Genomic DNA, 8,096 nt, shown 5'->3' with positions numbered 1-8,096 from the left:
TTGGGCCACCAGTCTCCTCCAGGCCACGCTTGGGCCAGCGAATATGAGACTTTCAGCCTCTGGTGCTTGTCAGGCTGTGCCAGAAACCCACCTTGCACCTGCTTAAAGGGGTGGAGAGGAGGGGATGTCAGGGTTAGAGGTCCAAGATCCTTCTCCCTCCATGAGAAGGTATGTGAGAAAGACAAGCAGTCTTAACATTGAGATTGAGAGTAACCCAGCGGATGGGTTTATTTCTGTGTATGTGTGAGTGTGTGTGTATGCGGTGTGTGAATGAATGAACAACACAAAAAAGGATATGAAAGGTGATTCGAAAGGCAATACCTTGAGCATGAAAAAGCTAGAGGGACATCCTCATGCTTCTACTTCATAGTCTAAAGTTCAGTTTATGGAGGGGCGCCGGGTGGCTCGGTCGGTTAAGCGTCTGGCTTCAGCTCAGGTCGTATCATGGTTTGTGAATTCAAGCTCTGCATCGGGCTCTGTGCTGACAGCTCAGAGCCTGGAGCCTGCTTGGGATTCCGTGTCTCCCTCTCTCTGCCTCTCTCTCTCTCTCTCTCTCTCTCTCTCAAAAGTATATAAACATTAAAAACATTTTAATTTCAGTTTACAGAAAATGTCCAACTCCATTACAAAGTAGAACTTTCTGTCTGGGAACCCTTGAATGTGGATTCTAACAAGGCTGCTTTTATGTTATTTCTTTTAATTTTCAAAGCTCTGGGTTGGATAGTCAGTGCCATCTTCACAGCATTCTGGACTATTCTGGGCAGACTGGCATGTTTGTTCTCCCTCCCCCACGAATGCTGAGATCTTTGTGCCTGCGAGCTGTTAGAAGACTTCACTTTCACGGGGCTTTAGCGGATGTTGGAAAGGATTTTGTCAAATGCGTGGCAAACGCTAGAGGGCGGTATGTGCTCAGACGTCAGCCGGGGCCAGGAAAAGGACTCCGCCTCCTCCTGGAATTCTTGGCTCACCTCCCGGAGCTAAAAGGAATGAATAAAATATGTTTGGGAGGGGCAAGCGTGGCCCTGAAGTCTAATCGAAGAGGCTGGATGTGAAGTCAGACTCTGCAGGCAGCCTATCAGGAGCCGGGAGGAATCCTTGTCCTTGAGTTCAGGGCAGTGGGGAAGTCTGTGCCGCAATCCTTGACTGTCATCAGGACTTGTCCTCTGTTGGGACATTCACACACAAAAAACAGACGTCAAGACTGCAGAGAATCAGCAGCTGTATCCATGACAGATCACAAAACTTTATTCTGAGAAAGCCCCTCATGCATTCGAGGAAAACGTACCGTGTATTTATTCGCCATGTGCCAGACGTCCAAGTCTAGGGGCTCGGCTGCAGTCCCGGGTCACCTAGCCCCAGCCCCCGCCCTCCTGAAGTTCACTTTCTAGTAGGAGGGAAGGATGAATAAATAAGGACACAAATCAATAACCTCGGGCACATATTTTCATCTATTAGCTTCTTTTCTCTCGGAGCCAGGCCAACCAGCGCTGTCTTATATGATCTATTCTCACTCTGAAAGAGAATGCACGTCACACATTCGACTCTCCGATCGTGGCCACAGGCCACATTTTTAGAGAGACCATCTGGCTCTGGTGGATCCGACTGCACAGTGGAGAGCCGGGATGCCGCGACCTTTTACCAAACGCAAGGGGATGCAGGGAAAGCGTGTGGTCTTGGCCCCCGAGATGATTTCTGGCTCGGCCTGCTTGCAATTCACTGATTTGGGGTTTATTCGACAAAGCGAACAATGCAAGCCCCTCTTTGCGGAACCTTCCCTAATCCCTTTAGCCAGAAGCCAACTCTGACTCCTCTAAATGCCATGTAACACAGCACTTCTGTGGGAGACCATGGCTACCTCAGATTCCTACCTGTAGCACCATGACTTGGCTCACTGCCAGCGTTTTTAAGTATTCTAGAAGCTGTTCTAGAAGCTTCTAGTATTCTGGAAGCCTTCTAGTATTCTAGAAGCTTTGAAGTATTGTAGAAGCCATTCTAGAAGCTGTTCTGTCACAAGTTGTTTTTTTTTAAAGTGGGTTTTGAGGAAACAGGAACAGAAAGGCTATAACTGTGGCCACCCCTCCCCATACACATGTACCACTCATTAGATGGCAAGGCCCATAAACCTTCCCCAGAAAAGACTCCTTTATTATTTATTATTATTTTTTTTGATGTTTATTTATTTTTGAGAGAGAGAGAGAGACAGAGAGTGAGCAGGGCTGGGAGCGGAGGGGGTGGGGCGCGGCAGAGAGAGAGGAAGACGCAGAATCCGAAGCCGGCTCCAGGCTCTGAGCTGCCAGCACAGAGCCTGACGCGGGGTTCGAACTTGGGAACGGCGAGATCACGACCTGAGCCGAAGCCGGACGCTCAACCAACCGAGCCCCCCGGGAGCCCCAAGACCTCTTTCGTCTTACAGTGAATGATGTCGTGACAAACTCTGTATCCAGCCCCTCGGTATCCCTTTTGAGTCAGGGCTGCAGGTGAACGTTTGGGACACATCCCTGGAAGCACGAGGCTCACCTTCCCCAAAAGGCCAAAGGGCATCACAAAAAGGGCTCTTTGGCCACGTCCCCGCACATAAACCTCGGCACACTTCTGTCAAACGGCCTGATGGAGGCACACGTCTCACCTCTCTCCACGCGTTGGCTGGGCTGTGTTGCTGCTAATCCTTTCCTATAATCCCGGTTGCATCGCTCAGTCTTACAATCTCCAGGCCCAGAGGCGTCCGCAAGTCACCGCCGGGCCACAGAGAGCCATCGTACAGCGGAAAATGCACACAGCCAGCGACGCATGCCGAACCAGCAGCGGGTCTCTCAACTGTCGTGTCAGTTCAGAAGAAACGAGCTCGTTCAGAAGAAACGAGCAAGACTCCACGGTTAGCTGAGTGAGGATGGAGAGGGGATGAGAAAGTACACCGATTCGCTGAATACACTGACAGAAGCAAGGAAGCTATTCTAAACGCGTCTTTTTCCTTGTTCTATCTTGGTTTTGGTGTAAAGTCCGAATCCCGTCAGATGCGCACGCCTTCACCTGTCAGCACCATGTCCCTTGCCAGGACTCTTCATTGCATCCGTCAGGCATGATTTTCAGAACTCGTCTCTCCTGTCAGAAAAAGTTTGATTCGTCATTTTCCCCAGGCCTCGAGAGAATTTCTGACTCCGGAGAAGTGTCGGAGGGAGTGACTTCATGACAAAAATAAATAAGCGTTACAGCTCTTTCTCTGTATGTAATAAAAAAATTACTTAACATGTAATAAAAACTGACTTAGGTTTGAGTAGGTAGTGCATACACACGGCACAAAATGCAGAAAGTTCAAAGGTGAGTGCAGGGCAGAAACCACTACAGGCCCACCTCCTCCCCGGGGCACCTGCTTCCTCCAAACAGAGGCAGCCACGGGCACTGGGGGCTTACATCTTCCTGAAGACAGTCTCTGTATAAATGAGCAGAGATGAGTCTTTACGCCACTTTTGAGAACATCTTTTTCTAATTTCTAAATTCAGATGGATTCCGGCAGCCTTATATTAAATACACGTTGCAGTATACTAAACGCACTACCGTTTGTCCAATTAAAGCTTTGATGGCGGGGGCGCCGGGGTGGCTCCAGCCAGTTGGGCACCGGACTCTGGATCTCGGCTCAGGTCGTCACCTCACGGTTCGTGAGTTCGAGCCCTGCCTTGGGCTCCCGCACTATCAGTGCAGAGTTTTCCTTGTGGTTCTCTCTCTCCTTCTCTCTTTGCCCCACCCCCCACTTGTGCTCTCTGTCCCTCAAAATAAATAAATAAGCTTTAAAGAAAAAAAAATAATAATAAAAGCTCTGCTGACGCCAGACTACATAATTGGTAATTTGTTTGGTTTTCGTTACACTGCTGTAACAGAAATGTGACTGAACTTGTGAATCAGTCTGGACACATCTTAGGTAACCTGGAGCCCGCTACAGCATGTTTCTTGTACCCTAATACCCAGGTCATCATTCCTGACTTTTTATTAGTCATTTTCCCCTTGAAATGAAGAGAGGAGTCTCAGCCTTGAAAATGAGGGAACAGAGATTTTAAGATGAGGTCTTTCGTTATTAAAACCGAGGGGGGCACAGTCACTTGAACATCTGACTTCGGCTCAGGTCATGATCACACAGTTTGTGAGTTCAAGCCCCACATCGGGCTCGCTGCTGTGAGCACAGAGCCCACTTCAGATCCTCTGTCCCCCTCCCTCAATCCCTCCCCCACTTGTGTTCCCCCCATCCCCGCCAAAATAAACCCCCAAAACAAACAAACAAACAAACAAAAACAAGGATAAAGCTAGCTGGGATCCAAATGGCCATACTCCAAGGGGGGACACTTGGTCATTGGGAGCACATCGGGGGGTCCAGGAATTGGCTGGATCTGGGAGGACAGACCGTTTATGCTCCCAAAACTTAGAATTGAATGGAACCACGGCAGTTGGTCAAGTGTTGTGATCTTAAGTTAATAGGCCGTAGACACAAGAAGTCCCAAGAGGTCCGGTGCGTATCTCTTTTTCTATTCTCTGCTCCACCTCATACCATCCCCAAGGGAAAGCTCTCCAGTCCCAAGAGGGGGTCAAATTCATCTGTTTCTTCTTCTATAGCATCTGGAAGAGTGTCCTGTACAAAGTAGGCCCCCATAAATGTTGGCCTAAATGAGAAAATGGGAAGAACCAAATTTCTTCCTCAGGACCCTTATTTTATTGATATATCATTTTTGAATTAAAGTAGGCATCTATCAACTTTTGAATCTCCCACCTCGGCACTTTGAGAGGGGTGGTTCTTGGATGTGTGCTCTCCCCCACTGTGTTGGAGCTATGTTTATTTATTTTGAGAGAGAGAGAGCGCACGTGCGCGTGCGAGTGGGGAGGGGCAGAGAGAGCAAGGGAGGCACAGAATCCCAAGCAGGCTCTAGGCTCTGAGCTGTCAGCGCAGATCCCAATGCAAGGCTTGAACCCACAAGCCATGAGATCATGACCTGAGCCAAAGTCAGATGCTTAACGGACTGAGCCACCCAGGCACCCCTCGGCTTCTTCAATCTTAATGTATCAACACCTTCTCTAATTTCTCAGCTGCCTCTGTGGTCCAACTGTTTATCTGACTGAAATGTCTTATTTACAAGTTGACAATTCTTGGTCCCCCTAGAAGGCAAATTTATCTCTCACGTAATAAGGACTCACCTCCTCGTGGCTACAAGCTGGCTGGCTGGAAAGGGATTCTGGAGATGGGAAGGAAGTCCTCTTATTCAAGTTTATTAAGGTTACAAAATAGAGCTAGGTTCTTCGTGGGAGACAGGGTTCTTTGTCCCTCATTGCCTCACATTGACCAGATAGGAGAAAATATATGGAGCCTGGCGGGGAGAAATTATTGACTACAAAGATCTGAAGTCTTTCAAATGTTCTGTAAGTCCAACAGGCTGGTGCGATAACTCAGCCAAGGGTTCCTGCTCTTGCAGGAGTAGGCAGCGTGGAAAGACAGGCAACCACACCGGGACATGGCCGACTCGGCCTCCTTAGACCCTGGGGCCCCAGGAATCCTTGAGAGCTACCAGGGCAGTCTTAAGGTTCTTAAGCTTCAAGTTATTCCATTCTGGCTGTGTTTTGACTCATTTGGTTTTCTGTTCAGAGGCAAGCAAAGGCAAAAAACAAACTGCCCACTCTTACCTCAAACCCAACTGAAAGAGACGTGGGTTTTCTTCAAGTTTTATTTTCACCTATCGTTCTCCAAGCAGAAGTTCCATTACACAGAAGCACTTCTCTGTGCCTAATCTGGTTTGCATATCAACTCTTCTGGAGTGTGGAAACCAAGCCCAAGACCTTGACCTTTAACCCCCAGCTGGATGGAACAATCTGTGCCTATAGCAGCCCAGGGCCCCCTGAATGCCACCTCCTATTGCTGTCGGCACTGCTCCCACCCAGACGGACATGAGTAGGGGGGGAGGCATTCTCCCTGGTGACCAGGTGGCGTGGGAATTCTGCCTTCAGGGAAGCAAAAGGGGAGAAGAATGAACATGTGTGGATCCTTGTTTCATTCTGGTGTCTACTTTTTACCTGCTTCCATTCAGCTCACCAGGAAGGCTTTCCCTGATCCCCACAGCTAAAATGCTCCCCTCCTGCCCCCTCACTGTCAACCTCTATACCCTTGCCTGGCTTTGTCTTTCTTTCTTAAGTTTAGTTATTATTTTGAGAGAGAGAGGAAATGAATAAGTGGGGGAGGGGCAGAGAGAAGGAGACACAGAATCCCAAGCAGGCTCCACACCATCAGCACAGAGCCCGATGCGGGGCTCGAACGCACGAACCGCGAGGTCATGAGCTGAACTAAGACCAAGAGTCGGACACTTAACCCACTGTGCCACCCAGGCACCCCTGGCTTTGTCTTTAGTGCCTGTCTCCCAGCCAGAACGTGAGCCCCCGAGCATAGGATTGCCCTGACTCACTGCAGTGTGCCTCCTCCCCGCCCCCACCGCCACCTGAAACAGTACCCTTCCCATTTGTAGGCACATAAGTATTTGTGAAACAAATAAGGAACCTTTGCTAATGCCAGCACTGTGTCAGTCCCTGTCCGTACGCCATATATTTAACACAGGTGTTAGCATCGTCATTTTACAGGTGAAAAAAACTGACGAGTAAGGAGATTAAGCAAGTTACTTAAGGTCACACACCTTTAGCGAGTAGTGGGCTTGGAATGTGCACCAAGAGTGTCTGCCCCCAGGGTTCTAGCCCTTCTTTTATGCACAAAACTAAAGAAATACGTAGAGCCCAGGATGTTCATTCTTCGAATGACCTCAACTTTCCACACAGGCAGAATTTAGGAAAATAGAAAGAATGGAAATATACATGGAAAACCTTCCGGAGGGTCACATCTTAAACTAACCAAGCACAGGGGCACCTGGGTGGCTCAGTCGGTTAAATGTCCGACTCTTGGTTTCGGCTCAGGTCGCGATCTCACGGTTAGTGAGTTCGAGCCCTGCATCAAGCTCTGGGCTGACAGTGTTGAGCCTGCTTGGGGTTCTCTCTCTCTCCCTCTCTCTCTGCCCCTCCCCTACTCACTCTCTCTTTCTCCCAAAATAAATAAAATAAGCAAAATGGTAAACTAACCAAGCACAGCCTAATACAAAATATTCTGAGCTGAAGTCAACTCATTCTCCTGTATCTCAGAGAATTTAATTATTTTACTTAAAGTTCTTTGATTGTCTCATGTGTATTGATTGAGACTCCAGAGTGTGCCAGACTCTGGGCTCAGTGCTCAGATACCAAGAGAACAAAAGACAGGATCCTTGCTTCTCTTGGGTGTCCTGTCCTCCAAAGTAGACAGACCTCAATCAAACACACACATTCGTGATTATAAATGAAGAAGAAACATACAGTGTGCTCAGGGAACAAGGGAAAGAGGGCTCCAACCTCAACTGTGGGGCAGGGGGGCAAGTCAGGGCAGATGAGCCATGGCAATGGTTTTAGGACGGAACTAAATTTATCTCAGGGATTATCGTAGTTAAAGAAAAGCAAATAGCAAATAGCCAGGATGCACCACACGAAATTACAGAAGCAATGACAAGAGGATATACGCAGGAAGGGTTAGATGTACGGCCTCGAGCTGTATATTTGGGAGTCCTCAGGTTAGAGAGGGCAATTGACATTGGAAGTGATGAGATCACCGGGGAAGAAATTACACAGCAAGAAAGGAGGAGAGCCCCTTAAAGCACTGGGCTTTAAGGCAGTAGAATCCATTTAGTGGTTTAGAGAAGGAGGTGCCAGCAAAGAATCAGGAGAGGGGAGGGCCAGAAAGGTAGAAAATCGAAGGAGTGTGGCCTCGCTAGAGTCCGGGGAGGAGAGGCTCACTAAGGAGTCACCTGTGCGGAGCCAGCCCTGCTGGGGGCAAGAGAGATGAGGCCACTGGTGACCTTAGGGAGAGGCTTTTAGGTGGAAGGATGTGAGTGAGGATAAGGAGAGGGAGGGACCGGAGGAAGGGGGCAGTAGAGACCAAGTGCACGCAAACCCGAGTCTACAGGCGAAATGTGGCCACGAGCCTGGTTGTGCAAAGATTCATCGAAACACAGCGAGACTGCTTACCTAACATGCTGTCTGTTAGGGGCTGAATTATG

The 8,096-nt window shown here is 48.8% G+C and overlaps 1 long non-coding RNA gene across 1 annotated transcript; it reads right to left on the bottom strand.

Moving 5' to 3' along the window:
- Window positions 1-659: 659 nt before the first annotated feature.
- Window positions 660-2,033, bottom strand: LOC132672194 (uncharacterized). Its single transcript, XR_009607420.2, has 3 exons — window positions 1,869-2,033; window positions 1,286-1,384; window positions 660-977 (listed from the first exon to the last, which is right to left on the bottom strand). It is a non-coding gene; the product is annotated as an uncharacterized LOC132672194 (long non-coding RNA).
- Window positions 2,034-8,096: the final 6,063 nt, after the last annotated feature.

The sequence above is a fragment of the Panthera onca genome, chromosome C1 (assembly GCF_046562875.1).
Source record: "Panthera onca isolate mPanOnc1 chromosome C1, mPanOnc1 haplotype 2, whole genome shotgun sequence".
Lineage (NCBI taxonomy): Eukaryota > Metazoa > Chordata > Mammalia > Carnivora > Felidae > Panthera > Panthera onca.
This window is presented reverse-complemented; position numbering and strand designations above follow the sequence as displayed.